Here is a 26379-nt window from a genome sequence, read left to right as displayed (position 1 = left end):
TCTTTCTTGCCTGGGAGATTTTTCAAAGCCATTCCCTCCTTGCCCTCCAAAAGATAAATAAAAATAAAACAAAATGGGTACCAGGTAGCAACAGCTGCCTGACACAAGTTTGAACATCTAAACTCAAGGCTAATAACATGTTAACAGTTTGGTAGCATCTACTGAAAAAAAGTAAATTAATGCTATCTTTTATATTATTACTTCCAGACAGAATACATAAGGGTGTAAGCATATGATATTCTAGACTGTATATTTAGGTAAATGTTAGGAAGTGGTGGTTAGGCAAAAAGAGTTAATTGCCTGCTAACACTGCCTTTTTTTTTTTTAAGATGGAGTCATGCACTGTCATCCGGGTGGTGTGCAGTGGTGCAATCTCAGCTCACTGCAACCTCTGCCTCCCAGGTTCAAGCAATTCTCCTACCTCAGCCTCCCAAGTAGCTGGGATTACAGGCGCTGGCCACCATGCCCTGCCAATTTTTTTTTTCCTCATATTTTTAGGAGAAATGGGGTTTCACCATGTTGGCCAGGCTGGTCTCAAACCCCTGACCTCGTGCTAACACTGCTCTTAATGTCTAATCTATTTTGATAGAATGGGGTCATTTGAAAGGAAACTAAGGGTCTACAACATAATTTGGTTGTTCACATTTTTTTTTAAAAAAGACTTATGATCCTGAAGAGAAACATGATCAGATACTGATTCTGATGGTCAGTTGCAGTGGCTCACGCCTGTGATCCCAACAGTTTGGGAGGCTGAGGCAGGAGAATCTTTTGAGCCCAGCCTAGGCAACATAGCAAGACCCCATCTCTACAAAATAAAAATAAAAATTAGCTGGACATGGTGTCACAAACCTATAGTCTTAGCCACTCAGAAGGCTGAAGCAAGAGGATTACTTGAGCCCAGGAGTTCGTGGTTACAGTGAGCTGTGATCACACCACTGTGTTCCAGCCTGGCTGACAGAGCAAGATCCTGTCTCTAAAAAAACAAACAAACAAAAAAGCCAAAACAGATTGTCTGTATGGACTATGAGGTACTAAGAGACCTGAACAAAGGATTATTTGACTTTGTAAGGCTCAATGTATATTCTAGAAATGAAGTAACTGTCCCTCTCCATTCAGTTACCAGGAAATTAAAAACATCTACAAGTTTTCCTAAATGTTAAATGGTTAGAGAAGTGTTAATTGTATATCCCAATTCACTTAGTAAAATTTTCCAAATATGACTAATTTTCAAAATTAGAATATCAAGAAATGTACTAGAAATCAAACTATATTGAACACTATTTATATGTTACTGGTGATACATAATAATAATAACTACTATTATAATGATATCAGCCACCATTTATATAGTTTTTTTTTTAAATTTTTAATTTTTTTTGAGATGGAATTTCACTCTTGTCTCCCAGGCTGGTGTGCAATGGTGTGATCTCGGCTCACTGCAACCTCTGCCTCCCATGTTTAAGTGATTCTCCTGCCTCAGCCTCCCGAGTAGCTGGGATTACAGGTGCCTGCCACCACACCCAGCTAATTTTTGTATTTTTAGTAGAGACAGGTTTTCACCGTGTTGGCCCGGCTGGTCTTGAACTCCTGACCTCAGGTGATCTGCCCACCTCGGCCTCCCAAGTGTTGGGATTACAGGTGTTAGCCACGCACCTGGCTGATATCAGCCACCATTTATTAAACGCTTACGCTACATTAGTATTTCTCAAATTTGAGCAAGCATTAGAACTACCTAGAGGGGTCCGGTCAGTGGCTCTCTCCTGTAATCCCAGCTGTTTGGGAGGCCGAGGTGGGTGGATCACCTGAGGTCAGGAGTTCAAGACCAGCCTGGCCAACATGGTAAAACCCCATCTCTACTAAAAAAATACAAAAAAAGTTAGCCAGGCATGGTGGCACACCCCTGTAATCCCAGCTACTCGGGAGGCTGAGGCAAGAGAATCGCTTGAACCTGGGAGCCAGAGGTTGCAATGAGCCTAGATGATGCCACTGCACTCCAGCCTGGGCAACAGCGCGAGACTTCATCTTAAAAAAAAAAAAAAACAAACTACCTAGAGGAAGTATTACAACTCAGATTGTCAGATTGCTAGGCCCCACCACTGAGTGTCTATTTAAAACTGTGGTCAAATACACATAAGAATGATCATCCGAAATATTTTTAAGTGTACAGTTCAGTATTGTTAAGCACATTCACATTGTTATACAATCATTGCAACTATTCATCCGCAGAACTCTTTCCATCTTGCAAGATTGAAACTCTGCACCCACTAAACAATAACTCCCACTTCTCTGAACCCCTTGACCCTGGCAACCAACATTCTACTTTCTGTCTCTATGAGTTTGATTACTCTAGGTACCTCATGTAAATGGAATCACATAGTTGTATGTGTGTAAGACTGGCTTATTTTGTAATGTCCTCCAGGTTCGTTTATGAACCTTGTGTCATGTAGCATGTGTCAGAATTTCACTCCTTATTAAGGCTGAGTAATATTCCATTGTATATGTGTGCCACATTTTGTTTATCCATTCATCCATTGATGGACACTGGGGCTACTTTTGTCATTTGGCTATTGTGAATAACGTTATGAACATGGGTGGACACATGTCTCTTTGAGACTCTGCTTTCAGTTTTTTTGGGTGTATGCCTAGAAATAGAGTCCTGGATCATATGGTAATCCTACCTTTAATTTTTTGAGTAATACCTATACTGTTTTTCATACCATCACACCATTTTATATTCCTACCAACAGTGTACAAGTGTTCCAATTCCTCCATAACCTTGACAACACTTGTTATTTTCTGTGTGTCTGACAGTGGTTTTGATTTACACTTCCCTGATGATCAGTGATGAGCATCTTTTCATGTGCTTATTGGCCATTTGCATATCTCCTTTGGAAAAATGTCTGTTCAAGCCCTTTGCCCATTTTTTAATTGGGTTGCTTGTTTTGTTGTTGTTGTTGAGTTTTGGAGTTCTTTTTATATTCTGGATATTAACACCTTGCCAGACATAATATTTGCAAGTGTTTTCTCCTATACCCCTAAGTTTTATTTGGGACCTAAGATCTGCATTTCTAACAAGTTCCCAGGTAATGCTGCTGGTCCAGGTTTGAGAACCACTGCTTTCCACAGCGAGAGTGTTGAGCACTTTACATGTACTAACTCACCCCAGCCTCATATTATCATTCTTGTTTTACCAAGAAGGAAATGGATTCTCAAAGAGATGAATTAACTTGCTCAAGGTTATTCCACTATGCAGTAAAGCAGGGGTTTTCCCCCAGGCCTTCTGACCTGACACTGTGCTATGCTATGCTCTATGCTATGCTATGCTATGCTATGCTATACCATCTCTGTCCAATCAATCAAATCAGTTTTCCAGAGAGTATAATCTAATGACCAGGCCAATGGACTGAGAGAACAAAAGGTGATGCTTTGCAAGCTCTGCCTCTTTTTCTTTAAATCAGAACTCAAATACCAGCCCCCTTTCCTTGAATGTTATATTCTGGCTTCATTAAGATGAGTTGATTGATTAAAAGGAATCTGCTCTAAGGTAATGGGGAAATGGTAGTGAGAGGAGAGAGATCGGATGGGGGGCACTTGCCAAAGTAAAGCTGGACGAGGCTCACTGATGAACGAACTTGCTCCCTTGAGAGTTAAAAACTGAGCTTTGGTAGATTAGGCAAGTGTTGTGCCTTCTTCCCAAGGTAGTCTATGTTTGGACATTTCCTCAATAGCAGCTCTTTTCAGTCTGGTCCACAACCAGCCCATATGGGGCTTTTCTTTGTGTGCGGGAGAAGGATCCCTCAGCCTATGCAGTCAGCCTCACAGATGCCTGGCCAGGCCAGTGAAGCGGGGTGGGTTGCAAGCCAAGCTCCTGGTGCTACCCAGTTGGGCACTGTTTTGGAGTGAACAGCCTGCACAGCTAGAGGTTAAAGCATGATAAAGTGAAGTATATCATTAGCACTCTTGCTATATTTTAACAACCTTCATAAAGGTAACTATTATTACTGGTTAAAAGGGCTTGGGAGGGCTGGGCACGGTGGCTCACACCTGTAATCCCAGCAGTTTGGGAGGCTGAGGTGGGCTGATCATGAGGTCAGGAGTTCGAGACCAGCCTGGCCAACATGGTGAAACCCTGTCTCTACTAAAAAACTACAAAAATTAGCCGGGTGTGGTGGCACATGCCTGTAATCCCAGCTACTTGGGAGGCCGAGGCAGGAGAATTGCTTGAACCTGGGAGGCAGAGGTTGCAGTGAGCTGAGATCGCGCCGGGAGCTGAGATCCCGCGGCTGCACTCCAGCCTGGGCAACAAAAGCAAAGCTCTGTCTCCAAAAAAAAAACACAAAAGGGCGGGGGCGGGGCTTGGGAGTATATAAGGTCTCCCAATTACTCATTTCCATGGATTACCAAGGGCTGGTGGTAACTATGCCCTATGGGTAAAAACAATTCATAGTTTCATGATGCCCACGCAGTGACTTATTCTGATGTAAAGATGGCTATTTAAAGCCTGCCTTGAAACTCTGTCCTTTATTAACCAAGAGAAAAAAAAAAATCCACCCCTCATAGAAACCAGGCCCAACAGTATTATTGAAGAACCTGTTGCTTTTGTGTTAGACTTTACAGCTGCAAACTGAAACCTGGTGGTTTGTGGCCAGTAATAAATAGAAAATGTGGAGGTCCCAGGATGAAGACATGAGTTTTTATTTGTCTTCAGATATTGACATTCCCCAGAGCCACCACAACAAAAACAGAATTAAGATGCAAAAGGAATTAAAGACTTTCCTTTGCTATCCCAAGTCTGGGAATCTTTTCAAATTTAAATGAATATCTGTCAAACTAATTAAGAGAAGATGCAATGCTCTTGTTCTGTGCTCATTAGAGAGCAACTTACCGGTCATAAATTCCTCAGAGTGTGGGAGTGAATAGTTCTCAACACTCTAGCTTAAGATTCCTGGCTTTGTTTATTTCCACTTTGGTCTGTTCATCTCCTAGACCCAGAAAGACCACAAGACATGCGTTAAATCAAGCTTTAATTCCATAAAACAGAAATAGATCAGATTTTGAGATGTTGCAATTGATGCTTTTAGTCAATAAAACTGGAGGAAATGACGAGTATTCGTTTGCATTTGAATGACATCTTTTTCCCAGAATGCTTTATATTCCTGAGCACACTGCAAATCTCAAATGTTTCTCTCACACACATAAATATAAATAAATATTACACACACACACACACACACACACACACACACACACAGAGTTTTCCTGCCATTTTTGAAGATTTTGAAATTGAGGCTCAGTAAGCTGATTTGGTAAATAATAGGCAAACTGTCACAGAGTCAAGAGTTCAGCATACCAAGAACACTACCTGCAAGCTGCTACAGCATTTTTTGGACTCCTGCCAGCTACCCACTACAATACTATGTATGGAAATTAATGTATAATGCATGTAATTTATACTCCCAGGAACTCTGGAGGTAAAGGTTTTTACTCCCATTTTATTTATTGTTTAATTTTTGAGAGGGAGTCTCACTGTGTTGCCCAGGCTGGAGTGCAGTGGCACGATTTTGGCTCACTGCAACCTCCGCCTCCTGGGTTCAAGTGATTGTCCTGCCTCAGCCTCCCAAGTAGCTGAGATTACAGGCACCTGTCACCAGGCCTGGCTAATTTTTGCATTTTAGTAGAGATGGGGGTTTCACCGTGTTGGTCAGGCTGGTCTCAAACTCCTGACCTCAAATGATCCGCCCGCCTCCCAAAGTGTGATTACAGGTGTTAGCCACCGCATCCAGCCTTTACTCCCATTTTACAGATACGAAAGCTGACATTCAGAGTAGCTAATGTGCATCACACTGGTAAGCAGCAGTCAGTAGTAAGTATGATACTTAAAAATATTTGTTTGTTTAAAATATATAATATTGTACCTTTAATACATTTTTGGAACTATGAAATGATAAAGAGTGATTCTGTATCAAAAGTGTTATTATAGAAAGAAATTGAACTGTAGCTATCAGAATTTCTACCAAGTGCCTTTAAAGTCACATTTTAGAAAACAAGAATTTTTTTCCATCTATTTAAAAGCATACATATTGTCATTTTGTTGTTGTTGTTTGGTTTTGAGATTTATGCCACTAAAAAAATATTTCCCCCTCTTCAGCAACTTCATTAGGTTTTTTTCCTTTGTTGTCACTTAGCTGAGTTGCACAGTTCTCTCAACAACTAAGCAATTCTATTTGACCATTTCTTTATAGTTTCCTCTTTTTGCTATTTGTTTCTTAAATAGGATTATTTTATTTTCTGCTTACCCAAGTTACAGGGATGAGTTACACCTGCCTGCTCTCCGACAGTTTAAGGGACACAGAATGGGATGTGTTGCAGCTACAAGGCATGCCAAATTCAAGTCTAATTTATGGTGCTCATTATTTTTCCAACTTTTCTTAGAATTTTTATAAGGAGAATTATTCTCTCCCACTAGAATACAATAAAATCGTGCCTCGAAATATCTCTTCTGAGCTGTAGGTCATTTAGTTATTTCCTGGGTAAATCCTGGCTGTTGATTTCTCCACTTGTTTTTAATTAAAGTTCACTCTGATGATGCTGTCAAGGCTGTGGCTCCACTGCTGCACCCACACCATTGAAGTCATCATGAATTAGGGCTGACTGATCTTCCTACAACAAATCTTTCCACACATACACTCATACTGACGCTTTTACCGCCATGGGGACACTACTTTTCAAGCCTGCATTTGAGCTGTATAAGAGGCATTTAAATCCAAATCAGTGTAATGGTTATTAGTAATGCTTCATTCAGCACTCTATCAAAGGTGCATGCAACTTGACCCTTGAGGAATTCAATCCAGGGAAACATTTTAGATGAATTTTTGACATTTTAGAGACAAAATGTACCCTAGAGATAAACGAGTTCACATTTTTGGTTTTATAGATGAGTACATTCTTAGCCTTATATAGAGGTAATTGTTTATTTACTACAAATTCAATCTGAAATCAATATAATATAATTCCTAGACCTCTTATTTTGAATGCAAAGTTACTTTTGTCTTATAAAACTTACTGTTTTAGTGTTTCAACATCCTTACTCTTTCTCTTTCCTATACTGCCTTAGACGGTTATGATTTCAAAAGTTTCAGATACTGTCTAACAATTATCAACATCAATGCTTAAAAAACAATGATTTCCAGCTGGGCATGGTGACTCACACCTGTAATCCCAGCACTTTGGGAGGCTGAGGTGGGCAGATGATGAGATCAGGAGATCAAGACCATTCTGGCTAACAGGTAAAACCCTGTCTCTACTAAAAATACAAAAAAATTTAGCTGGGTGTGGTGGCATGCACCTGTTGTCCCAGCGACTCAGGAGTCTGAGCCAGGAGAATCACTTGAACCCAGGAGGTGGAGGTTGCAGTGAGCCAAGATCATGCCACTGCACTCCAGCCTGAGTGACAGAGTGGGACTCCATCTCAAAACAAACAAACAAAAAACAAAACAACAACAACAAAAAACAATGTTTTCTAATATTTTTATGGTATTCTTTAGGTGAATAGCTCCCATCTGATCATTTTAATGAGGAAATTCAAACTTTGAAGAGATGGTTTTGATCAAGCACCTTTGCTCACCAGAATAACACAGGCAACTTAGATACCACACCAAATGTAGGTAAGCTCAAAAGTAATCATGTGTCTGTATGTAGGAGAGCATGTAAGACATGTTCTAGAAGCCTGTTTGTGTATCGCATTTTCATCCTATCCTGCTTTAGGAACAACTTTTAGCCTTATATAGAGGTAATTGTTTATTTACTACGAATTCAGTCTGAAATCAGTATAATTCCTAGACCTCTTATTTTGAACGTAAGGTTACTTTTGTCTTATAAAACTTACTGTTTTAGTGTTTCAACATCCTTACTCTTTCTCTTTCCTATACTGCCTTAGATGGTTATGATTTCAAAAGTTTTACATAAATATCTCATAATATTACATAATATTTCCACAACTCGGCATAAATATAGCCAGACCATATTTGATATTAACAGCTTTAAAGCACAATCAACCAGTACCCCTCAAGTATTACAACAGGCTAAACGAGTTGAAAGCATCTTCTTCCAAGGCAGTCAGAGGCTCCAGTTCTAACATATGTCCTCCTCTGCTGCCTGAAGACTGAGATGCTCTAAAGGATTAAGAATACAAGATGCTGGTGTTATTCCATTACTTCCTATGGTCATACTGCACAGAAAGTCAGAGGCTTTGGTCATAAATCAGTCAATAAATGTCCTGTTCCAAAGTATGGTTTTGTTTTGTTTTGTTTTGTCTGGGGTTTTTTTGAGTCTTGCTCTATCACCCAGGCTGGAGTACAGTGGCATGATCTTAGCTCACTGCAACCTCTGCCTCCCGGGTTCAAGCGATTCTCCTGCCTCAGCCTCCTGAGTAGCTGGGACTACAGGCACCTGCCACCATGCCCAGCTAATTTTTTGTATTTTTAGTAGAGATGGGCTTTCACCATGGTAGCCAGATGGTTTTGATCTCCTGACCTCATGATTCGCCCACCTCGGCCTCCCAGAGTTCTGGGATTACAGGTATGTGTCACCGCGCCTGGCCAAATACGTGTTTTTAAAAGATAACTATTTCAAGGAACACGTGGAATCGAAATAAGGAGCCTTTATACCACATTACACGTGGGCAAGCTGCAATGGCTCCATCCATCAGTGCATCTTTAGTACAAATACAGAAGAATAAAATACAATGCAACAATAATGATGACAATAAAAATAATGTATACTGAGCATTTACTATGTGCTATTTACATGCATTAGCTCATTCAATTCTTATAATCACTTTCTAAGGAAAATACTATGACTGTTATCCTCAATTTGAAGATAAGGACACTGAGGCACCAGGAGGGAAGTGATCTAAGGTTGCACAGTCAGAGTATCAGTGGCAGAGCCGGGATTTTAATCCAGGCGGTCTGGCTCCAGGGTCCACCTTCCTAACTCTTCTGTCGTATTTGTTCAGTAAGTTCTACTGAAGTGTCTAGAGATGGATTCACGTGTGTCATAATGAAAGGTAATTTGTTTTCCTATAGGCTGGACCAAGAGAGGTTCAATTTAAAACCTTTTTCATATGATGAAGTTTATGTATTGTAATTAAATTTAATTTTGCCTGCTATATATCAGTATATCTCTACTAGTAAGCCCCAGAACTGGGTAATCTTTCAAAGATAAAGCAAAAGCATTCTAAGGAAAAAAAAATCAAGAAAATTAACATACGACTGAATCATGTATTATAAATTTGTATATTTTTACAGCTTTCAATAGACAATTACATGCATACAATGTGGATTTAACTTTATACATTGTAAGGTACAGATAACATAAAATCTAGGAGAGAAATCCTTTGTCCAACATTTCTTTTGTTCTGAGATAAGAGGATGACCTACAGGACTGTGTAATATTTTTTTCCCCTGGTTTAATAAGGACTTGTTTATTTTGAGGAAAAAAGGTCACAAACATCAGGCTGTTCACAAATATAACCCACAGTATCAACTTGAGAAAACAAATCTTAAGACTGTAACACTAGTTATTTTTCTAGAGAATGCATTTGACATGCCAACCCTCATTCACAAAAATACGTCATTACATTTGTGTTGAACTGCCCCACACAGCACACTAAGGTGGGGTGTAACACACCCACATCTAACTCAAAGCTGCTTTCAGGAGCTACTCAACTAAATGAGATTGCCTTTGCAGTTAGGGAAGCAACTACTGAACTCATGTATGAATGAAAAGAACTGTATTCCCTGCATAACAAGAGATTATTTTGGGGACAGTTGATAAAAACCATACGTCATTTTTATTGTTAAGTCATAAAGAGGTATCAAAATTAAAAGCAAAAATTACAGAGTAAGACTTGACAAAAAACTACTAGGAGTGTCAAAGGGAGTGAGAATGGGACTAGGCACAGGGAAATATGAATTAATGAACATGGGAAGGACAAGGATGGGGAGGACAGTGAGCATGTGCTGAAGATACTACGGGAGAGGATCTGGTGAAAAATTTGATCTTAGACAAGCACCTAGGTAGAGAAATAATGAGATAAGATTTCTAAACCCCACTATGTGCCTAAGAGTCATCCTCTCCTTCCTCAGCCTCCTTTTCATCATCCTTGATCAACTCCAGCTGGTCATCCCCCCGATCTTCATTACCATCACCATCCAGTAGGTCTCCTCCTCAGCAGAGTCATCTGCACCCCCCTCAGACTCCATCTTCACATTAGTCTCATCTTTCTTCACGGAGCTGCTACTCTGCTCCTCTTCTGACTTACCATTCTTCATCTCTATGGATTGTTTGCTCTGTTCCTTTTCAAGATTGTTTGCTCTGTTCAATTTTTTCCAGGTTTTCCAGGAGAAAATCCACTTTTTGTTTCATCTGGGACAGCTCCTTCTTCATGGCCTGAAGGTCATCTCCTTTCAACTTTCCAGACTTGGAAGATCCCTGCTGTCCACTCTTAGAATCAAAGCCACTTTTGCCCCTTCGTGAGGTGTTTCCTGATACACGCTGACATTTCGAGGGCACTCATCCTGAGCAATAGGAGGAGGAGGTACACGTGCTGGGTAACTGTACATCCTATCATAACAATCCCGTGGAAAGTCATAGTCCAAGTCAAAAGAGGAGCCGTACATCTCCGCTGCAGACCGTTTCACACCTGCTTTTCCTCGGTTCGCTTTTGGCTCTGCAGCCAGGTTAATATCTAAAACCTGGCCAGCACTCATTCTGCCATCCTCTCCTGCTGCAGCAGGCTGGGCATTTCTCTCATTAATATACTGAACAAAGGCAAAGCGCTTATGAACAGAGCAGCCCACAATGTTGCCATACTTGGAAAAGATTGCCTCCACATCAGATTTCTTGACCACAGGAGTGTTGAGATTCCCAATGAACACACAGGAGTTGATGGTGTCTTGTTGGTAACATTGCTGGCCATTGTGTTTGATGACAAGGTTTCTCACAAAGCCAAAAATATAGCTGAAGATCAAAAAACTCTCACAGGAGGGAGGAGGGAGAAGAGATTCAATTCTGTGTCTCCTACTCCCGGGTTCTACGTGGAGAAGCCGCCTGCTGCCCGAGGTCGGCAACACGGCCACAACCGCTCAGTCTTCGTCTCTTCGCAAAATGGCTATAATTGTTTTTTAGTTAGTCTTAAAATCATTTGAGTTTTCTTTGTATCAGGAGCAGTACTTATCACAGGGATTGGGATGGTAAGTGCTCAATAAATAGTTCATGAACTAAGTCAAGGAAAACAGATTCTGTAACTGCTCCTGGATGGCTTCACACTTGGCAAGTATTTGAAAAGCCAACTTTCCCCTTCCTTGAAGGGGAGTGTTGAAATGTGAAGGCATTTCCTCAACCAACTTCTTTCTTCTGCTCTCTTTATCACCACAAAACAGCTGTGTGTCCACAGAGTCTGAACCAACCAGCTGAGAAGTGAACCATTGAACCAACCTGCTTGTTGTTTTGCACCCACAATCTATCAAGCACCTGGCCTGAAGATTTTGGGGACTGAATTGCCTGATAATTTGAGAGCTATGTATAAAGAAGATATCTAGTCCAGACTAAACCTATAAGAAGTAGAGGAGTAAGGCCAGGCACGGTGGCTCATGCCTATAATCCCAGCACTTTGGGAGGCCAAGGCAGGTGGATCATCTGAGGAGACCAGTGTGGCTAACACAGTGAAATCCCGTCTCTACCAAAATACAAAAAATTAGCTGGGCATGGTGGTGCACCTGTAGTCCCAACTACTGCAGAGGCTGAGGCAGGAGAACCCCTTGAAGCTGGGAGGCGGAGGTTGCAGTGAGCAGAGATTGCACCATTGCACTCCAGCCTGGGTGACAGAGCAAGACTCTGTCTCAAAAATAAATAAATAAATAAATAGTAGAGGAGCACAAGACTCTACCTTAAAAATAAATAAATAAATAGATAAATAAATAAATAGAAAGAAAATAGAGGAGTATATTTTCCCTGCATAACCTGAGGAAAATAATTTCAATTAACAGGATGGCTAATTCCTTGCTGAAAGAGACAGTCCCGTGCTGGAAGCTCCCAACAGCTGTTACTCAACTCAGTGTTTCTCAGCCTTGGCACTACTGACAATTGGGACCAGACCAGGTAATTCTCTACTGGGGGGGCCTTTCCTGTGCATTACAGGATGTGGGCAGCATCCCTGATCTCTACCTACTAGATGCCAATAGCATGACCCCCTCCCACACCACACACAGTTGTGACTACTGAAAATCTCTCCTGGTTTTGCTCAATGTCCCCTGGAGGGAAATCGCCTCTAGCTGAAAACCACTGATTTAAATTTTTAACTGTCACCAAATTTTCTTTCCCTTTCACAACAAACTACGGATGGCAAATTTTAAACACGCTGAAAACTTCTCTTCCTTCTCAAAGGCGTGGGTTGGTGCAAAAGTAATTGTGGTTTTTGCCATTAAAGTAATTGCAAAAATCATGATTACTTTTGCACCAACTTAATAGATTTTACGGTAGTATAAAAATACAGACTTTCCACTTTTCCTAGTCCCTGGCTCTGTTTGATTCTCATGGATGCTTCATGAGGATTCAGTGCCAATCAAAACCAGTAATACTTAAACATGTATTTCTTATCTCTGGTATTTTTACAATATTAACTCCCGAATTCTCACCACTCCCTTTTGTACAGGTGAGATAAGAAGAATACTTGTTCGTTTTCAGTTACAATACCGTATAAAAATGTTGTTAATGTGTAAAAGCATTAAACGGGAGCATTTATAAAAATTTCCATATTGCACCTATGGGCAATGAAAACCGGCAGCACCAACAGAGACATTCCAGAGCAGTGACCAAAGTTACAGTCACCTGGTGTCTTATCAAGACCGTTTTTTGATAAGAAAGTTGAAGTACATTTTCTTTAGGTGCCATTAGCTGCTGAAGTCACGGGCTGGTAGTTAATCAATGTGCTGTGTTGAATTATTAATGTACTATCATGTAGCTTCAGTGGCCTACAGTATCCTAGGAAAACACCTTGATCATGTGAAAGCCGAAAGTACCAGTTTTCTGCTTTCTTTCCAGTGATTTCTACAGTCTAACGGTATGCTTCTCTGTCCCAAGCATAATCAGCACAGTACCTCAAGACACATCAGGAAGGAGCAAGCCGTGTATATAACCTGCTGTTTGACTCACGTGACATGGAACGCTTTGTTCTCACGTTAACCCATAAAGAAGGCAATATGATACATGGTCAGCATCTAATAGATGCAGGCCCGTAAAATAATCAAAGGCTGCAAAAGCAAGTCTTTTTTTTTTTCAGACCGAATACAGTGGCACGTTCATGGCTCACTGCAGCCTTGACCTCCTGGGCTCAAGCTAGCTTTCCACTTCAGCCTCCTGAGTAGCTGGGACTACAGGCATGTGCCACTACACCTGGCTAATTTTTAAAACAATGTTTTGTAGAGACAGGGTCCACTATGTTGTCCTAGGCTCAAGTGATCCTCCCGCCTCAGCCTCCCAAAGTGCTAGATTCCAGGTGTTATATCCTTTCTTGATATCTAAACACCGGCATTAACAAGTACAACAGCACCACCAGTTGTGACCAGCATGTGCCTACAGGTCCTGTGCCAAGCATCCCCCTTCCTTGTCCCTTAACCTGCATAAGAGCTCCATGAGGAAACCATATTTCCCTACATTTTACAGATGAGGTTCACAGAGATAAGTATTCGGCCCAAAGTGACAGACGGTGATGAACTAGGAATTCAAACCCAGGACCATTCAACTTCAAAGCGTGTGCTAGGACACCATCACGACAAGCACAGGGAGATGGAAAGAATGCTGCTGACATGTCCATCACCAGAAATAAAACATAACCTGCTTTCTCCAAAAGCAATGGAAAAGGGTTTGAGATACCCTAGATTTATATTATTTTCATCTTGAAACACAGAATAAAGGAGGTGAACTCGCTTTCTGCAGCTGGTCATTACTCTCTGACCCACCTTGAATGGCCAGGTTATCCACTAAGGGGGTTTTGCTGTATGTGACTGGAATGGCAATGCAAGAGACCCCACAGTTTCCTTTCATATCAATTGCTCATTCTCTGAAGGGACACAACTCAGGATCGTGTTTTTCCTCTGTCTCAAAAGGTCTAAAGCCTTCCTTTTAATCTTTAACTACCATGCTAATATAAAGAACTCTTTTATTGTTATTATTCAACAGGTAACACCTCCGCACACACTGTGGCAAAGTTCTTGGGTTTATTGATCTTTGTGGGAAAGTGATAATCTTCCACTGAGCCTGCTGAAGCTGAAACCCTGGAGTCATCCTCCTCACCTTGCTCCCCTGCACCCAAGCAGCCAGCCGATCACCAGGTCTACCTGCTGTACCTTCTGGATATTCAATGCACCGCTTCCTTTCCTTCCCCTCCCACAGCTGCCATTCAGGCCCCCATTATTTTTCACCTGGACCAGCCTTTCCTCACTGGTTTCTTTTGCTTCAGACTTAACATCTTTAAAACCGGCTCCCAAAATGCAGCAAGAATAGTCTTTTCAAGAACAGGTCTAATTTTGTCACTACTCTGCCTTTTAATTATTTATTAATGCGTCATCACCTTTCTGGGTTCTGTTCAAACTCATGAGCACCCTCACACACACTCTTTAATCAAAGAATACCAAATACGCTCAGACAGGGCAACCCTCAACGTGGCCCCTTGTCAAACTAGAAAATGCCACCTCTTTCTCCAGGTGGATACAGCTGCACCAGGGTGCAAAGCCCAGCCTGAATTTTAGCCCCTGCTTCCCACTTCCTGGCCACCCCTACCCCATCCCCACCTTGTCTTTTAGCAGGTCACGAGTGTGCCATCAGTCCTGCAGCCCTGGCTAAGATTCTCTTAAGTACCCCTCCCCCTTTGCGTAAGCTACTTTGCCTAGCTAGAACGCCTTCACTCACTAAATCCATTTACCTAACACCTGTTCATCCTTCCAAAGATCAAGACAATCATCCTCCTACAAGAAGCTTTCATCTTTTCTATGCTACCAGAAAAACTTCATTACAGCATGCCTGCTATAAGCATAGATTTTTCTCATCTATTTTCACCAGTAGGTGCTGCATTCTCTGAAAGCAAGAACCCAGTGCTTCAGATTTGCATGTCCACAAAGCCTAGAGCAGTGTCTGGGAGACTGTAGATAAGAAGTTGCTAAATGCCAAACAAACAAATGCTGCCTCTTGCTGCCTGAGCCTTGTCACCTTGTTGGATGGGGGCCTTTTGGTCCCCCTGCAACCAGCAATTTGGAGATTACACTACGGCGGGATCTGCTTCCTCAAAGTACATAATCCCTACTCAAATAACCAGAAGCCAGATCTCATTTATCAATTATTTCATTAACCTATGATTTAGAAGAATAAACATCTCGAATTTCAGCTTCCTGTTCCTTCTTGACCAGTTCACTCATAGATCTGTCACAGAATATTCTGTCCTTCACTGGGTCCTGCTCCTTTCTTTCATCTTCTCCTTCTTGTCTTGTTCTACTTAACAAGAGCCATCCAGCTGGATGGTGCGTGCGTGGGAATTTGTGTGACTCTCTAGTTTCACAAATGTTTATACCATTTGCATAACAAAATAGGAAAAATAAACATGAAAAAAATCTATCCATACTTCCTGAATGACAGTCTCCATGTCTTATATTTCCACCTTCCATGGGATTTTTCTCATTAGTCCAGTTGGCCTTCCCCTCGTGGCCACACCGATTTTGTTTATGACTTCACTCTGCTCTCCTAGTCACTTCCTCCTCGAATCCTTTACTAATTTCCCACTGATAGGAATCCACAACTCTCTTTGCCTATTTAAGTCAGGCCAAAAGGAATACAGCCACCAGATTTAAACTCCGTGTCAAACAAAGGCACTTGTATATCTGAAATCAAGTCATTTTATTTATGAAAAATGTACTTGTCGATCGGGTGGTCTCTTTCGCTGAGTCGCTTTAGGAAAGACTGGGCAGATACTACAGCTTTTATCAGAGACAGAGGTTACTGTCTCCTGTTCCCATCTTTTCTAGGAGGACATGGTCTCCAACAAGGCCCTGTTGAAGTGGTGAGGCTGAACCTGCTCTTCCTCAGCTGTAGGCAGAGCTGTTCACATTGCTGCTGGTGCACCCTGGTGCTGGGCAAGGCTGAGTTTATCAGGTGGTAAGGCTCTAGAGCTGTGAGGCACCTGGGGTAGAGCCCAGTGATGGCTCTAGGGTGAGCCAGGTCCACACACTAGCAGATGTGGGGGACAGAATCCCAGAAGCTTAGAATGGTTCTGATGGGATTTTGTTCCTGTTGCTGCAAATGATGAAGTGACACCAACAGAAAAATTCAAGCAAAAAGGGGAATTTCTTGAGAAGGCCAGGGATGGAGATGGCCTCAGGGACAGGAAATTATTGTCAGGTTATCCCTTGAGAGAGACAGCATCCACTGGAGTCTGTGTGTGTGTGTGTGTGTGTGTGTGTGTGTGTGTGTGTGTGTGTGTTTCTCTGTGCCTATCTACCTACCTATACATCTAGACACAGTCATGCATTGCTGAACGATGGGAATACATGACAAGATTAGGCAATTTCATTGTAAAAACATCATAGACAGTACGTACACAAACCTAGATGTTATATACAACATCTTTTGCTTTTCTTCTTGGAGACAGGGTCTTGCTCTGTTGCTCAGGCTGGATTATATTGGTGTGATCACAGCTCACTGCAGCCTCCACCTCCCAGGCTCAAGCAATCCTTTTGCCTCTAACTCCCAAGTAGCTGGGATCATAGGCACAAGCCACCACACCTGGCAATTTTTTTTATATGACAAAACAAATGTCCCAGCATGTTACTGAAGATCAAACATTTCCCCTACTTGATCTTCAGGGCCAATAGCAAGTGCTGTGTATCACATTTCTGTATATGCTCCATTATCAGTTTACGGAACCACTGTCATGCATGGCATCTGTTGCTGACCCAAATGTTATTATGTGGTGCATGACAGTATATATAGAGAGAGCAAGGTGAGAAAAAGACCTCACTTTCATCTACACCAACAGGATTCAGTGTGTGTGCATGTGGGGGCAAAGTACACAGAAGACAACCACAGAGCAGAGAACTTCAGGTTTACCTTATCCCAGATGAACAACTGCAAAAGAGACTTCTGCCTCCTCTTTGACTCCATGTACGAAAACATAAAATTCCAAAGAAATCCTCTGATTTGTCTGGCTTAGACACTTGCTCATCTAAGGACAGGCCATCATAATTGTTTATTCAATGGTCACCAACCCGTTTTACTCCACAAGTATAATTTTGATTCTATTACACCATCAGATAATGATGTGCTCAGAAAGCAGCTCCTTCATCACCCTAAGGGATTAACCCTGCCTGATCTATACCATTCATGGTAATCTGACTCCCTGCCAGTTACTAGTGTAGGCAAGGATATGGGACATAAGCCTAGCTAATGAGATCTGACCCCCCCAAAAAAAGAGAGTTTGCAGGACGATTTTTGAAAAAGTATTTCTCATTCTTGATGAAATACACAAAACTAGAACTCCTTTCCTTCTTTGGACAAAGATCTGTGAGGATGTGATGCCTGGAGCCACAGCAACCATCTTGCAACCATGAGGAACAAACCTAAGGAAGAAAATCATTATGCTAAAGGTGGTAGAATGAAAATACAGACAAACCTGGAGCTTTGATGACATCACTATGACATTAAATTAACCCTGGCACCATGTCTTTCAGGAAACCAGTCTGCAGACAGAGCAATGGAACTGATGTTCAAAGTCAGCTGAAATGAGCAACTATAAAACCCAAAAAGAAAGTGAATAGCTACCTGCTTTCTAAATAATAATAAGACTTAATGGTTACTGAGTTCCTATTACATGTCAGGCAGTGTTCCAAGTGCTTTATATATATTATCTCACTTAATCTTCACAACAACCCAACAAGGTAGAAACTGATTATTCCCTACTTTTTAGATGAGTAAATGAGGTCCAGAAACATTAAGTAAATTATCCAAGGTCACAAATTCAGCAGTGCCAAGGTTGGAACTCCCACACAGGCCTTCTGCCTCCAAGAGCTTTTAACCACTAGGTTAACGTTGAGGTATTCCTGGCTTCCTACAGTTGGATTTCACAAGCTTCCTTCATATCTTTCAAAGAAGCCTCTTTTTATTTGAGTTGGTCTGGGTGGGTTTATATTCACTGCACCCAAATGTTCTCTCAGACACTGGCATTGGCAAGAGTCGGGCTTGCTTTCTCTACTCTGTAACAAATCTATGAATCTCTATGTCTATTTGTTAAATGCAACAAATCCAAATCACACAGTAAAGCCCTGATTTAGTGGAATTCATGGCGTTCCAATGGTTCCCTGTTCCTTTCCCAATTGTCACAGAGCAGGCGTTAGTCTGAGGTCAGGGTCCTGTGGAGCTACACTTCCAATACAATGTGATTTATTAATTAAAATATGAATGAGTGCCTAATAAGGGATGAAATTATTGGCACTGTAATTCAAACACTGTGATTGTCCCATGATGTCCTCACCTATGATTTTATGTTTTTTAACTTTTCAAAGTTAAAGTTTTTATGTAAGCAGCATCCTGCAATTGCATGGATCGTTGTGACTCTTGAGACTAGGAAGGCATTTCTATGGCCTTACTATTGTTTATTCATGTCACACCCTCACTCCCTCATTCATTCAACAAATATTTGAGTATCTGCATGCACCAGGCACTACACTAGGCACTGGTATCAATAGGTTATGTTCTCTGCCCTCACATAGTGCAATAAAGTGTAATAATATGCCATATCAGTTTTCCCTCTAAATCAACAGGAGAGCTACAACAAATAAAAAGAGCATGTAGGATTAGATATTTGTGGATGAGAAATCCAGTGTAGCAGCTAAAAGCACAGACTCTGTTGACAGATGACCTGGGTTCAAGTCCCTGTCACTTGAACCATGTGACTTGTCCCTGTGACTTTGGATCAGTTCTCCTGTATCTCAATTGTTTAACCTGTTAAATGGGGACAAAAACTGTAGCTCTGTCATTGGGTTAAGAGAGATAGGATTTTTGCAAATCACTGAAAATTTAATAAGTACTATAGAAATGTTTTTCCCAAAGAAAAAAGAGCTTCGGTCCACTCTACCCACTGACCTTAACTGAGCAACCTGGCAGCCAGCAGTAGTGATGTGACAGCACCAGAAACTGCACACAGGCACAGAGCATCGTCAGCATTGGGGACCAGGGTGACACTGCAGGAAGATGACTGCCCTAGCTACAGCCTCCAAGTGAAATAGGGCTTCCACAATCAGTTGCTTCTGGCTCTCAGAATTCCCAAACTAAGGTGTCAGTTAAAAAGAACTTAAGGTGATGTTTCCTAAAGATTTGGTTTTTAATAAGCAGATCTTGTAAGGAAGCAGAAACACAAATTTGGAAGGGATTTTAGAAGTCAAACTCTCCCCCCAATTTTTTTTTAAAGTTTACATTGTTTAATAATTAGAGGAATGCTGTAAAGATTACCGATTTGATAACTAAAAATACACAACATATGTCATAAAAAATAGTGGAAGTCGTGAAGCCAAAAGATTAGAACTTGACCAACTGAATAAATAATAGGGCCAGTCATTGTGGGTGGTTTTATCATTCCTTCGGATTTATATTAAATTATATCATCCATTCTGGAGAAATAGGAACCCTTTTACACTGTTGGTGGGAGTGTAAATTAGTTCAACCATTGTGGAAGACAGTGTGGCGCTTCCTCAAGGATGTAGAACTGGAAATACCATTTGACCCAGCAATCCCATTACTGGGTATATACCCAAAGAATTATAAACCATTCTATTATAAAGACACATGCACACCCATGTTTATTGCGGCACTGTTCACAATAGCAAAGACTTGGAACCAACGAAAATGTCCATAAATGATAGACTGGATAAAGACAATGTGGTACACATGGGCCATGGAATACTATGCAGACATAAAAAAGGATGAGTTCATGCCCTTTGCAGGGACATGGATGAAGCTGGAAACCATCATTCTCAGCAAACTGACACAAGAACAGAAAACCAAACACCGCATGTTCTCACTCGTAAGTGGGAGTTGAACAATAAGAACACATGGACACAGGGAGAGGAACATCACATACCGGGGCCTGTCAAGGGGTGGGGGGCTAAGGGAGGTATAGCGTTAGGAGAAATACTTAATGTAGATGACAGAGTGATGGATTCAGCAAACCACCACGGCACTTGTATACCTAAGTAAAAAATCTGCATGTTCTGCACATGTACCCCAGAACTTAAAGTATAATAATAAAAAAATTATATCATCCATGTTCTTTACTGTATTTGGGTTGAAGAGGTAAAAACATGGTACCTTTCTGAATCATTAAGTACATGATCTCTGCTAGGATCCCAAATCCACTAGGGGTTATTCTTGTTATTAAGAAATAACCCCCAGTGGATTTGAGATCCTAGCAGAGATCATGTAGATAAACTGTATGTCATGTGGATAAACTCAAACCTCTCTGACTACTGATTGATTAATCAGCCTCTCCTGAAACATTTCTAATAATGAAAGTGTACATTTTTGGACAGATATTTTCATTCATTGAGCATCTCTAGTTATCATCAAGTAATTCCTTTTGTTGCTCCCAAATCACTTATTGTGGTTCTGGAGCAAGGATATCCCTGACTCTTAAGGATGATCTTCATATGCTTGGAGAAAAGGATTCCTTGTCTTCTTTGAATTTCCTGAGCTAGTCATCACTCGACATGAGTAAACATCTAAGTCCCTCAGGTTCAAAGGAGGAGATCAACAGAATCTAGACATTCAAAGAAGTGTCTGGGAAGATCATTTCGAGAAAGGGTCCCTGAAGTGCCCTGAAAGGTAATCTTGCTTCAGGACTCTGGGGAGAAGAAAAGCACATTGATTCCTTATTTTCATTATATCTGCAATGTGTTCCTCCCTACCTCGAATCCTGCTGCCTAGCAAAGGAAATCGATATCAAAACTCAAACATGAGTACATTGTGATATCATGCGAATTCAGTGGAATTCAACAAGACTTTTGTAGCTGAAATTGGAACCAAATGTCTCAAAATACACTTGTCTTTAGAGAGCATGGACTTGGAACTTTCAAAATGGAAAGAATGATTTAGCTTAATCAAGGTCAGTTTTTTAAAAGCAAGTTTTTTTCTGTGTATATGTGAGATACAGACTTGCAACTTTCTTAGCTGATAGAATTGAATATTTAAAAGGCAAAGTTTGGGAGTTTAATTCTCATAAGGAACAATTAGCTTTGATCAGAACAAAGTTCTGTGCTGTGTGTTCACAAAATCCTAGGTAGTGGTAATAATAAGTGAATGAATGATAGCTAACAAGCACAGAAGATTTTCTGTGTGCTAGGCACTCTATGGAAGGCTTCACACAAATTATTTCATTTAATGCTCATAACTGCTCTGTGAAGCAAGTTCTCCTAGGATTTATTCAGAGTAAAATCTAACTGTTTTCACTCCCAGTGACCCACTCTATCTCTGCCCCTGCCACACTCTGCTCCACCCACTGGCCTCCCAGCTCTCTCCCAAACATGTCTGCCCCAGGGCCTTTGCGCATGCTCTTCTCTCTGTCTACAGTGCTCCCCAGGTAACCTTCAAGGCTCATTTTCTCCCTTCTTTCAAGTTTTCTTTTAAATATCATCTTCTTTTTTTTTTTAATTGCATTTTAGGTTTTGGGGTACATGTGAAGAACATGCAAGATTGTTGCATAGGTACACACGTGGCAATGTGATTTGCTGCCTTCCTCCCCATCACCTATATCTGGTATTTCTCCCCATGCTATCTCTCCCCAACTCCCCACCCCCCACTGTCCCTCCCCTATTTAGCACATTTGGGAAAATTTTTTTTTTTTTTTTTTTTTAAATATCATCTTCTTAGCAGGTCCTTCCACCACGCCCTAGAAAACAGCAATACCATCTCTGCCATTACATGATGTTCTTCTCTGCTTTATGTGTTTTTCATAGCAGTTATAATTTTCTAGCCCATAATACAATTGATTTATCTTTGTGTTATCTGACTTGTTACCTGTGTCACTTGACTAGAATGTGTGCCAGAATTTTTGTCTACTTTTGTTCACAGCTCCAAACTTGGTACCTAGAAACCCAACACATGGCAGGCACTTCATAAATATTTGGTGGTTATATTTTATATGGGAGGTAATACACACAAAAAGGGTAAGGTCATGCCTTTTATATAAAGAAAAACTTCATTAGGAACCTGTGTTCCAGAAACCAGTCTTGAAGTACAGATCCCTTTCCGGGTAGGTTGGCGCCATTTGTAGGGACAATGCATTAGATCTGTATAATATGTAAGTAGCAATACATACCACCAATCAAGAACATAAGGAAGTATTCCAAGTGTGTTCCATATTCAGGAATTATGTAATGATAGTTAAAAATCAGTTGGAATATTTTGTGACTCTACTGGGAAATTTTATTTCACAAAACTTGAGGGAAATGTGCCAAACTAAAAAATGAAGATCTAAAAGTTCTCATGAAAATGTTTTCCCAGGGTTGTGCCACAGCAAGAATGACAGCATATAATACTTCTTTATAGGTGCCATTCAGATTCAAGGATCTTTTCCCAAGTTCCTTTTAGGTAAATATATTTAACCTCCTTAACAATGCAAGAATCCAATTTGCAGATGAAGCACTGTGCTCTGAGAGGTGGCGTGCCTTCCTGAAACAGCCGGGTAAGGGGTGCAATGCGGAACAGGATAGAATTCTTTTGTCTCTGTCTGGCACGCCTGCCCAGGCTTCCTGTATTTATCATTTTACAATGTCTTCTATCCTGAGGAAAAGCCTCAGTTTTTGTAAATGACTAGCTTACTGTCTCATCGATGAAAAAATATAGAGCTACAAATATTACTTTCCCTACCTCTTTTTCTGAGGTCTGCTATTGCACAGATTCAAGAGATTCATACCGGAGGGCATACATCATCAGAGTAAAATTAGCGTCTTTGTCTGAAGCTCATTTCACTAACCAAATAGCCAGGCATAGAAAGCTCACATTATTACAGAGGAGGAAAAAGGCAGCTGCTGACAGGATCACTAAGAGCAAGGGATATGAGGAAAATCTCAAAACTCTGACCACCTTTTTCTTAACCATGTTTTTGCCGATTATTTTCTCCACAGCTGTGGAAACTTGTTTCACCTCCATTCTTTTCCAAAAAAAAAAAAAAAAATTCTATCCCGGGGGAGAAAAAAAAATTAAGACCTCAACACCAAGTACAAATTGCTCATTTAAAGAACAGGAATGAAGGAGGCTGGGGCTTTTCTTCCTTAAAAGCTCATCACTCTGTAGAAAGAATCTGAATGCTGTCCTGATTCTTCTTGAGCAGTGGAGCAGTTTTTTTTGGTTTTGTGTGAGTTAATTTTAATTAAAAAAAAAAACAACACCATTCTTGAGAAGCTGTTGCTATGAGACTTCCTGGGCCACAACAGATGGCTGCAAGAACAGTTCTCAGGCCTGAGCTCGGAGCTCTGAGGCCTCCACTCAGGCATACCATTAACATTCCTGAAATACCTTCAGAGGCAATGCAGGCCAGCCACCTTCAGACGGCTCACCCGCAGCTGGCCTCCCTGGTCAAGGGGCCAGGGTTGAAATTTGTTATAAATGAAATGGTCAGGTCTTTCCAGGAAAAAGCCAGAGGAGAGAAGGTGCTGTCCTTAGTTTAGGCTTCAGGAAAACTTTACCAAAAACCCACTGGGGTTTGAGTTGTTCAGGTGAGCACATGCCCAATTAATTTCATTGTTTTAACGCTCTCTCTCCCAGTCACAGAGTGATCCAGTTAAGAGAATCAGCATATTTTTGGCCTGAAGCATTTTAGTGCCAAGAGAGAACTGCTCAGGGAAAGGTTTAAGGATCCCTGATTTCTCTTTTGACAGAAAGACAAAAAGAGAAGGAGAACTGCATGGTATTTGAGGTTGTAACTTCTCACCAGCTTCCTGGTACTGTCGAACAAATTCTTCCATTTAATCCTTTTTCTCTCTCTTCCAAACTAGGATAATGATATATGACCTATCTCAGATGGAAGAACTAGTGATCCATGATTAATAAACAACTGAGAAACAACTGGATAAATATCAGGTCACTAAGACTGGGCCTCCACTCCTGCGGGGATGAAGATAAGGGAAGACCTTGCAGACTCACTTCAGAGGCTGATTGCTGGGACCCCCCGCCCCGGGAGGGCTGATGGGCAATGCTGACCACAGGTTTTAGTGGGTGGAGGCTACTGGTAGCCTTATGCTTACTAGGGAGCTTTAGCGCGTGAAAAAAACAAGTGTTTCTGAGCAGCCATAGCTTCTCAGGGTGGGGCTCATTTACATTCCATCTCCAGATTTTTCACTTTAAAGCCTGGTGTCCAGGACAGAAGCAAAGTCCTCCTGAAGTGTCTGATGCTGGGGTCTCTTGACCACTTGTGGAGCCTCAGTCATTCTATCAGTCTCGGTTCACACAAGTTTGTTGAGAGCTTTTATCTCAATGGAATCAGATGCTATGCCACCCACACCGCTCTGCAGCTACCATTTGGGTTTCATTATTTAAACCAGTCAGTCCAATTAAGAAGCAAAATGATGTGAGCCGGCTTAGGTTCATGCCTTCCAAAATCATCCATTTGTCTGAAAGGTATACCTTCCTACCTGTCTTAATGTGATCTTTAAGACTGCTGGGAATTTTTTAATTTTTTGTTTTCTTAAAAACATGCCTTTTAGGGGTTTGACCTAACAAGAAGTGCTACCTTTTTCCTATGAACCAGTAACATTTTATTTATTTTTTTATTATTTATTTATTATTTTTTTTGAGACGGAGTTTCGCTCTTGTTACCCAGGCTGGAGTGCAGTGGCGTGATCTCAGCTCACCGCAACCTCTGCCTCCTGGGTTCGGACAATTCTCCTGCCTCATCCTCCTGAGTAGCTGGGATTACAGGCACGCGCCACCATGCCCAGCTAATGTTTTTTGTATTTTTAGTAGAGACGGGGTTTCACCATGTTGACCAGGATGGTCTCGATCTCTTGACCTTTTGATCCACCTACCTCGGCCTCCCAAAGTGCTGGGATTACAGGCTTGAGCCACCGTGCCCGGCCACCAGTAACATTTTAATGAAGTCATCTATGGAGGGGTGGAGGTGAGGAAGCTGTTTCTATTTCCGTGTGTCTAGGGCTACCCAAACTTAGCTTGCTTGTCTGCTCCCTATGGCCAGAGCACATTGAGCTAAGGGAGGTCTTCCCCAAGCTGTTCAGCCTCTGAACGCACAGGCCTCCCGGACCCCAGGAAAAGTCAGAGGCCAAGGCTGGACTCCGTGGGAAGAAGGGGACAGAGAGACAGAAAGAGAGAGATGAAGGTGTCTGATGTTTGCAGTCTTCCTTTTGCAGAGCTGAACCTTCTAAGCAGAGCCAAGGGGGTGAACAGTGTGTATCTCGGAGAGGGGGGCGGTTCGAGGCTTTCTTGTGCCCCATTGTGCGTTGTGCTGTCCACAGCACCAGAAGGGACCCTCACCAAACAGCAGTCAGGGACCCTGGCAGGCATTCCATAGTTCCCTGATGGAGGCTTTTAAAAATGGTCACTCAGGAAACAATAAACTTAAGATACTTAATCCCCTTACCCTCCAATCTAACTCTCTAGTGTTCTTGGAATAAAATATTTATCTTAGTTATTAATGATTGTGTTAAATTACATATTTAGGGTACAGACTAGGGCTTTCTACGCTCTTTATATGACATGTGGGTTTGTGACTTTATTTACTTTTGAAGTATTGTTAAGTTTTTCAGCAACCTCTCTCTTCCTTTCGGTGCCTTTTTAGGATACTGGGGTTTTTATGAATAGTAATTATGTTTAAAGACAGTGATTAGGGCTAAGATTAGGGTATATGATTAGGGTATTGATCCCTCTCCATACAAAAAATGACTTATCTTTAACCCAGGAAATTATCTTTGATTTATATATTCTCTAGGCTGTAATTCATAAGTAAAGGTAGATTTTTGAAATGTAAATCAATGCTAAATATTCAATATCTACTTAGCTTTCCAATGTTCATTTCTCTTTAACTCCTTCAACATTTATAAATTCACTTAGTATCTACCTACCTATGGATCTATATTTTAAAATCATTTACATATACATTATATTTTTAAGTGATTGCTTTATACACTTTAAGATTGTGTGATGATCATATTTCACCTGATGGGTAATGCCATTTCTAGTGCTTTTATTCATGAAAGCAGTAATATTAATATTTATATTAAATGTTACTGTGTTATATTATTATAGGAAAATGTTTTTATAAAGACACGTTAG

At 41.1% G+C, this 26379-nt stretch overlaps 1 protein-coding gene, 1 long non-coding RNA gene and 1 pseudogene across 5 annotated transcripts in view; 1 reads left to right on the top strand and 2 right to left on the bottom strand.

Annotated features, from left to right (window-relative positions):
* Positions 1-26379, bottom strand: part of SHROOM3 (shroom family member 3) — a 377638-nt gene that overhangs the window by 176752 nt on the left and 174507 nt on the right. The window lies entirely within an intron of this gene.
* LOC116538628 lies at positions 3258-24588 on the top strand. The gene is made up of 3 exons (XR_004263712.1): positions 3258-3346; positions 8193-8200; positions 24578-24588. It is a non-coding gene; the product is annotated as an uncharacterized LOC116538628 (long non-coding RNA).
* LOC116538623 lies at positions 9414-11696 on the bottom strand (annotated as a pseudogene).

Source organism: Sapajus apella, unplaced genomic scaffold, assembly GCF_009761245.1.
Source record: "Sapajus apella isolate SASKATOON/1434 unplaced genomic scaffold, GSC_monkey_1.0 scaffold121, whole genome shotgun sequence".
Classification (NCBI taxonomy): domain Eukaryota; kingdom Metazoa; phylum Chordata; class Mammalia; order Primates; family Cebidae; genus Sapajus; species Sapajus apella.
Note: the sequence above shows the minus strand (reverse complement) of the source record. Positions and strands in the feature narration are given on the sequence as shown.